Source organism: Octodon degus, unplaced genomic scaffold (assembly GCF_000260255.1).
Source record: "Octodon degus isolate 3935 unplaced genomic scaffold, OctDeg1.0 scaffold00007, whole genome shotgun sequence".
NCBI lineage: Eukaryota > Metazoa > Chordata > Mammalia > Rodentia > Octodontidae > Octodon > Octodon degus.
Genome location: NW_004524583.1, coordinates 15,157,414 through 15,165,679, shown reverse-complemented (window position 1 = coordinate 15,165,679; position 8,266 = coordinate 15,157,414). Strand labels below are relative to the sequence as shown.

Sequence of the window (8,266 nt, the reverse complement as noted above, 5' to 3'; positions counted from 1 at the left end):
ACCAGTGAGGATGCCGTTGACACAGAGGGGACAGCTGCTGAGACACATTATACCTACTTCCCCAGCACTGCAGTGGGAGATGGGGCAGGGGGTACTACTTCGGGGAGTACAGCTGCTGTTGTTACTACCCAGGGCTCGGAGGCACTACTGGGACAGTCCACCCCTCCTGGCACTGGTCAGTTCTTTGTGATGATGTCACCACAAGAAGTATTGCAGGGAGGGAGCCAGTGCTCGATTGCCCCCAGGACCCACCCTTACTCCCCGAAGTCAGAAGCTCCAAGGACCACTCGGGATGAGAAACGCAGGGCTCAACATAATGAAGTGGAGCGCCGCTGCCGAGACAAGATCAACAACTGGATTGTACAGCTGTCCAAGATCATTCCGGACTGCTCAATGGAGAGTACCAAGTCTGGCCAGAGTAAAGGTGGAATTCTGTCCAAAGCCTGTGATTATATCCAGGAGCTTCGGCAGAGTAACCACCGGCTGTCTGAGGAGCTCCAGGGGCTAGATCAGCTGCAGCTGGACAATGATGTGCTCCGTCAGCAGGTCAGCACCCCCCCAACAGTGCCTTTACGCCCCTAACCACCCACCCAGCATGGCACTCCTTCCTGTGTTCTCATAGAGAGCACTTCACATTTGCCTCCTCACCAGCAGATATCTGAAAGTACAGGGGCCTGAGTGTCAGCTTTTCTACCCATTCCCCTTCCTGCCTTCCTCCCATGACAGGTGGAAGATCTTAAAAACAAGAACCTGCTGCTACGAGCTCAGCTGCGGCACCACGGATTAGAGGTTGTAATCAAGAACGACAGCAACTAACTCTGGGGACTCCGGGGCTTTGGGCCTGAGGACTGCAGATCACCCAGGAGCAGCAGGCTGATCCCATCCCCTTTCCTTCACTGCCCACCTCTGGCCTGGGACTGGGGGAAGTTCCGAAGGCGTGTCTGACCTGAGGCTCTGTGGTGTGGCAACCTGCAGTGTGTGAAACACGCAGTGTGGATGTGCACAGGTATCCCTGCCCGCCCGCACCATGCAGCCCCTGGGCTCTTGTGCTCTTCCTGCACAATGCATGTGCTGTCTCCATGCCGGATATGGGACACACTAAACTGAGGGGCTTGCCCTGTGCTTGCTTAGAGTGCCCGACAGAGGGTCTGCTGACAGGGCATGCCCTGCTCAGCCCAGGACTCTGGCGCTTCCACTGGTTCTTCCTTTTTCTGGAGCTGAGGTTCCAGTGTGCACCTGGCTGCTGGGGAACAGGCTTGATGAAGAAATGGGGCAGATGCTTAGCAGTGTCTGCTGCCCCACAAAGAAGAGGCTGCATGAGCAGCAGGGGCCTACGCAGAAAGTCTGAAGCCAGGGAGAACAGGCAGGGGCTCACTCCCGGACCTTTCCCCTTGTGGGAGTGGTTCTTGATTTTTTTTTTTTTTCCTTTCCTTCCCTTCCTTTTTTTCCCCCCCTTTTCAAAGGTAAAAGTATTAAGAGCCAAGAAAAAAAAAAAAAAAAAAGTTGGTACATCTTTTCATTTGTTATTTTTGGATGTTTTTCTTGGTTTAGGATTACAGTGTTGATGTCTCTTGCTAATTTTTATTATTTGGTATATTTTCTAACTCATTTTCTAAGAGTTCTTTGTATATTAAGAGTGGGTTTTTTTAATGATTCATATTGTTTTCAACTTATATCCAAGTTTTAATCTTCACATGGTTAAATTTCACCATTTTTTCCTTTTAGTTTCTAGCTCTTATTTCATACTTGAAAAAGGCCTAGGTAACCTCAAGAACACAACTGTATTCACCTTGATTTTTTTCCATCCTTTATGTTTTCCTTCTGTAAGTCACCAGCATCTGTTCTGGTGTGAGAAATGAGATAGATGTAAAGCTTCTTTTCACCGACTAGTCATTTTTCCAAGGATCTTTTTCTCACTGATTTATGTACTGGTTACTACTAAGACTTCTGGAGATATCTGGCTTCAACATTTATAAGTAATAGCTGTGGAAAACTTTATGATAAAGAAATAATTGTTGGGGGACTACCCGCTCGGGCCCCCCTTCCTGTCCCTCTCTCGGGACAGGAGCTTTCTTTCTCTCAATAAATCTATTCTGCTAAAAAAAAAAAAAAAAAAAAAAAGAAAGAAAGAATTGTATTTATTTTATAAAGCTGGTAAGGGGAAAATAATCTGAAAAAGTGCTTGATACATAATTGCTTAGCTGATATGAGCTCTTGTTATTAATACTGAACACATAAGCAGGAGTTTATTTCTGGACACTATTCTGTTCATGTATGTATCTCACATCTCATTTATAAAATCCACCTTACCTAGTTGTACTCACTATGCTTTCTAATGGTCTTTTTTTTCCATTTCAATAAAATACCACATTTCAATTGTTTTTCTAATCATGATTAGGGCTTGAATATACTAACTTAGCAGATTAAAAATAAAGTGATCCAAATACAGTGAGAATCAGTCCAAATACAAACTAAGACATGAGCAAATATGGGGAGAAAAAGTTGCTATTATTCTTACCTCCTATTCTGAAAGGATAAATCCTGCCATATTTCATCTTTTGGTTGCAAAAAATACTGTCGTGGATGATGGCCTTTCACTTCTACAGCCTGAAGCAAGTGGTTATCCCAGTAACCTAGGCTTGAGATTTAGAATAGGAAGAATTCTCTCCTGGGCCCTGGTCTTGACTGTGTGTTGTCTGGTGCCAAGCTGAGCCAAGTCATTTGTGGACTGATGCCCCCATAGGCAGCATGAGTAATAGACGAGTACAAGATCTGGAAAATATGCCCTCACCAGCACTAGGAGACAAACACAGCACTATCCTCATGGCACACAGATGAAAAGTAACATATAGAAGATACTGCTTCTGACTCATGCGGGAAACAACTTCTTGCTCAGAGGTGGAGGCACATCACTCAGGGTCCTTGAGGCAAACACTTCCCATTTCCTTGGGCTCAAGGTTGTCTCTGTGCTTCCCCAGTGGCCTCCAGAAGGCCAACAAACCCTCTGGTCGCTCATTCCCTGGCTGGCAGCCTCTGTGCAGTTGTTTGCTTTTGACTGTGTTTGAATGAAGTAAAACAGCCCACTCTCTGCAAATGTATCAGCGTTGTTCCTTAGGCTTTCTACTTTTGTTCAGATTGTTAAAGAATGGTAGGTAGATGGTTTTTGTGTTTAGGCCTAACATGACCCAGGTAGTACATTATTCTGTAGGCACAGTTTTCTGACAGAGTTGATCTTTTAGAAATTGTATTTCAGGTCATAAATAAAATTTGTTTCTAATTTCAAAGGAAAACTAAAAAGTCATACTACCATAACTGATACACAGATGTAATGCAATCTCAACTAAACTACAACAGCATTACTCACAGAACAAGAAAAAAACAGTCCTAAAATTTGTGTAGAGCTAGAGGAGACTCAGAATAGCAAAAGCAACTCTGAGCAACAAGAGCAAAGCAAAAGGCATCAAAACCCCATACTCAGAGCTACAGTGATTAAAAACAGGATGGTATTGGCAAGAAAACAAACCAGTCAGGTGATGGAACAGAATAGAGAATGCAAAAACAATTTCAGGCAAATCCAGCTACCTGATCTTTTACCAAGGGACTAAAAACATGCTGAAGAAAAATTAACCTCTTTAACAAACTGTGCTAGAAAAAAGACATCCAAATAAATAAAATAGGATGTCCCAATACAGTTAGTACCTTGGGGACAGTGTTATATTTGTATAATAATAGCTCATAAAAATAACATTGTGAGTCAGGTGTGGTGGCACGCCTATAATCCCAGCATTCAGGAGGCTGAGGGAAGAGGATCATTAAGATGAGTTTGAGACCAGCCTGGGCTATGAAATGAGCTCAAGACCAGCCTAAACTATATAGTGAGACCCTGTCTCAAAAAAAAAAAAAAGTCATTGTGGATGCATCCAAAACAGGTCACCATTGAGAGAAGAGATCTTCAGACTGGTGAAGTCTGCTACAATGAGAGCCATCCTGAATTCTGCAGTGGACTGACTGTATTAACACACCTGCTTTTACTTCTGTTCTGCCCAAGGCTTGTGCCTCTTGTCCAGAGATGGGTGGCCTATAATGGCGTGTAAAGCCACGGTACCTTAGAGGACAAGAGAAGGAATTGGAATTCCTAGTGAACTTCCTTGGCTCTAACAAGCCTGACTGGCCCCATTCTGGTAGTAATTGTCCTCTTAACTTTTGGACCCTTCCTCATTCAGTTGGAAAAAAAAAAAAAAAACCCAGTTGCAGACCATAGTACAGATGATGGTATAAAGGAAACCACCAAGTATGAGATGGCAGATAGGATAAAGGGGAAAAAAACATAGATAGATAGATAGATAGATAGATAGATAGATAGATAGATCTATATCTATCTATCTATCTATCTATAGGTAGATAGATAGATAGATAGATAGATAGATAGATATATTCTTAGGATATATATATATCCTAAGAATGGAAAATGTGTCCTTAAGGGGAGTGATGAGACAGAAGACTCCATTTTAAGAGAGTCCATAAGTTCACTTAAACTATAGGTAAGCACTCCCTTACCCCCTTTTATGTAACTAGCCATAAATGCACTTAGAGAAAACCAGGGTCATAAAATAGGAACAAATAATTAGAACAACTTGGGGCATTGTGTAAAACATTAAACTAACATCCCCCAGGGCAGAAAGATGGTCAACAATGTCTGGAAAATGTAAACTTTGTGGCAATTGTGTGACATTCTTGTAAAACTCCTGAAAATATGGTAATATAGTTACTATGGAAACCTGAAAAGTATGTAACCTAAAAGCAAAGTGCAGGTGGGTATGGACAACTTTGGGAATTCTAAAGGGATTCAGAGGATCAATTAGTCTCACCTCAAAATAAAAGCTTCCTTGTTCCTAAAAAAATAAAATGTTTTTGAAAACACCATGCTGGGGGCTGGAGAGATAGTTCAGTGGTATATATGCCTGCCTGGCAAGCACAAGGTCCTGAGTTTGATCCCTGGTACATCAAAAATAAAAAGTAAAAACACTGTGCTAGAAAAACTGACTTTTCACATAAAGAGAACCCCCAAAATTAGACCCCTAAAAGACCCAATCAATAAAACAGGCAATTGAAATGAATAGGCACTTCTCAAAATTAAAAATACAGATGGCCAATGAGTATGTGAAAAAATGTTCAGCTTCTTTGACAGAGAAATGCAAATCAAAACAACAGAGATTAAGTCTCCAGAAAGAACAGCCATCATCAAGATATCAAACAATGACAAACTCCCTGAAAGGCTACAGCCAAAACACAACACTTCACATTGTTGGTAGGAGTGTAAACTAGTAAAACCACTATGAAAATCAGTATAGAGATCCACCAATAACTAAAAATAAAAATTCCATTCAGCTAATGTCCTTCTGAGTATCTTTTTGAATGAGTTAAAAACATCATATTACAGTGAAATATTTATACCTATGTTTAGAGCAGCAAAAATAATAATAGATAAATCTTGGAAGTAGCTTAAATGCCTATCAATAGACAAATGGATGAAGAAAATGTAGTATATGTGTGATGGAATACCACTTAGCCATAAAGAAGGATAAATTTGAATTATTTGCAGGAAAACAGATGTATTATGAGACAATGCTAGGTGAATTGCCACAAAATGTTAACTAGTATATGGTTTTTCTTATACAAGAAACTGAAAGTTTAAATAATTTAAAAAGGAAAATGAACGATCAATAATAGGAAATAATGAGGTAGACCTTTTGCAGATAAGAAGGGCATGTAGAGATAGAGAAAGAGGGTTATGAGTAAAATGGAAGAGGAATTAAAAGGAATAAAGATGTGATATGTACATGTACCAACACCCGAAAATAAATGTGTTCATTATGTATAACAAACATACTAATAAAATAATAAAAAGAGGAACAAAAGGGAGCCACTTTAAAATCTAGCATTAAGCTTTATGAATTGTTATATAATAAATATGTGGTTAGGGTTTGGTTTATGTAACTTTTGTTCAAGTTAAAGTCTAAAGTTACAAAACAGAAAAAGATTTACAAATATATCAGAATGGGGGGGAAGAGTTCACACAAACCCTTAGAATTTATCTTTTCAAGTATCATGTGGTTTACTTTATTTATTTCTAAGCTTTGATTTCATGCCTACACTTCTACCTCCACCCCTTCCTACCCAGGCTTATAAGAGTCATCTTGAAAGAACATTTATTTTGTGTGTGTGTGTGTGTGTGTGTGTGTGTGTGTGTGTGTGTGTGGCCAGCTCAGCCCAACAGGGGGCGCGGCTGGCTGGCATGTGGTGCTGGAGGATTGAACCGCGGTCCCTGTGCTTTGCCAAGCTTGTTCCAAGTAGGTGCTTTAGACCACTGAGCCATCTCTCCAGCCCCCGGCATCTTTTTAATAGATATTTTAAATATCAATTTAGATAGATGGACAGTTTTAATAAGAAAGAGTGAGGTCTGGTATTTGTGGAAAATTAAATCTTCTGTGGATCACTAATTTTTATGTATTAAATTTTCTCTTATTTGAATTTTTTATATCGACCATAGTAGCCTTGTAGTGCTATGTTCCTCCAAAAGAGTATCTCAGGACCAACAGCATCAGCATTACATTGCTAATCCCAGACCTACTGTGTCAGAAGCTATGTTTTTATAAGAGCTCCATATTACTTGGATGCATATTAAAGTTTAGAAAAACTATTATAAGGAAAATAATAAAAATAACTCTTGTGCACCAAGGACCTTCTTACTGTTGGTTGACTAAGCCTTCTTTGGTCAGCAATATAGAAACATTTACAGGAGAAGAGAGATTCAGGGAAGGGTGAAGAGCACAGTGGAGCTATCCATGTCTTCTCTCCCCAGGTGATACATCTTGATAGCAGAGGACCTTGCTTCTTAAGCCAGATAAGAACTCTTTTCACTATTGGCCCCTCTGATATTCTACCTCAGATTTGCTCCTATTGCTCTAGATTATCTCTAGTCTGTTATTATTCTGAAACACTTGTGAGCTTTTGTGCAGAGCATTGAGGTTAGCCTTTTGTGCATGTGTGCTACAATTGGAAAAGAGGAAAGTTTGAAAATCAGAGAGTTATAAGAGAGAAAGAAAATAATCCTCTCCTCTAAGGAGCTCATAATCTACTTGAAAAGATTAATGTAAATGGAATTATTTAAGAAATATTATAAAGCATGCTAGGAATAAACATGATTCAGTTTACAAATTTCCCTCTTAAAGAATGTCAAAGTCCCAAATTCATTTCTTTATTCTTTAATAAATACTGAGAATCAGCAAGAAACTAGACTTAATGCAAGACAGAATAATGAGATAATATAAGTTGAATGAAATTAATCAATGTAGTCTTTCTAAACATTCTTAAGAGTCAAATTTGACTCACATTGTAAAGAAAATATATGTATAAATCAGCAGAAAATATACACAAACTAACAAACACAGAATTTTGTTTTAGAAAACATTATTTGTTCACTCATGCTGCTCTCTAAAGTGAGTCTTAGGATCAGGCTCATTCTCTTTTGAACATTTTCAGTACTTCAGGTATAAACATTTATTTAACACTTATTATATGGCAAAGGCTAGGGATTCTTTTAGGAAACTAAGCAAATAACTATAAATATATTTGAGGTTATTTCAGGTCACACTCTTAAGAGAAAAGGAATAAAATAAAACTTTATAGTTAAAGTAGCACTTAAAATGATTCTCAAAAACTAAAAAATTGGAGATGACCCAGGCCGCGGGATCCTGAACAGACCCAGAGTGCAGGCCAGGCCAGTGAGGGAGATGACTGAGGGCCGCGGGATCCTGAACAGACCCAGAGTGCAGGCCCAGTGAGTGAGTGAAACGACCTGGGGCCGGGGATGCTCATTCCACCCAGGCTGCAGGCCCAGCATGGAACCCTTCAGCAGAACTCCCTGCAAAGAGGCTAGAGACAAGACCCATCCAGCTGATTCAGGAGCAGAACATCTTGCCAGAGTGACACAAAGGGTTCAACACTAACGGCTGCAGCAGAAAGAAGTGGAGCACAGCAGCCAGATCCAAACAGCACCCACCTGGAGGAATCTGAACTTCATAGATCCAGACCTGGTGCTAAGGTAATAACTCTATCTAAGCTCTACACCAAAGGTCAGAAGACAGTGGTATACAAAATGACAAAGAGAAGGAACAAAATGCAGTCTCAGTCCTCGAGTCCACCCAGTACAAATGCAGAAGACACTAGCACTGAGGAAACTGGAAATCACACACCAGATATCTCT

The 8,266-nt window shown here is 40.2% G+C and overlaps 1 protein-coding gene and 1 pseudogene across 1 annotated transcript in view; both read left to right on the top strand.

Annotated features, from left to right (window-relative positions):
* LOC101562512 overlaps nt 1-1,036 on the top strand; it is a 14,805-nt pseudogene extending 13,769 nt beyond the window's left edge.
* Gphn (gephyrin) overlaps nt 1-8,266 on the top strand; it is an 837,950-nt gene that overhangs the window by 709,867 nt on the left and 119,817 nt on the right. The gene's annotated exons all lie outside the window — the stretch shown is intronic.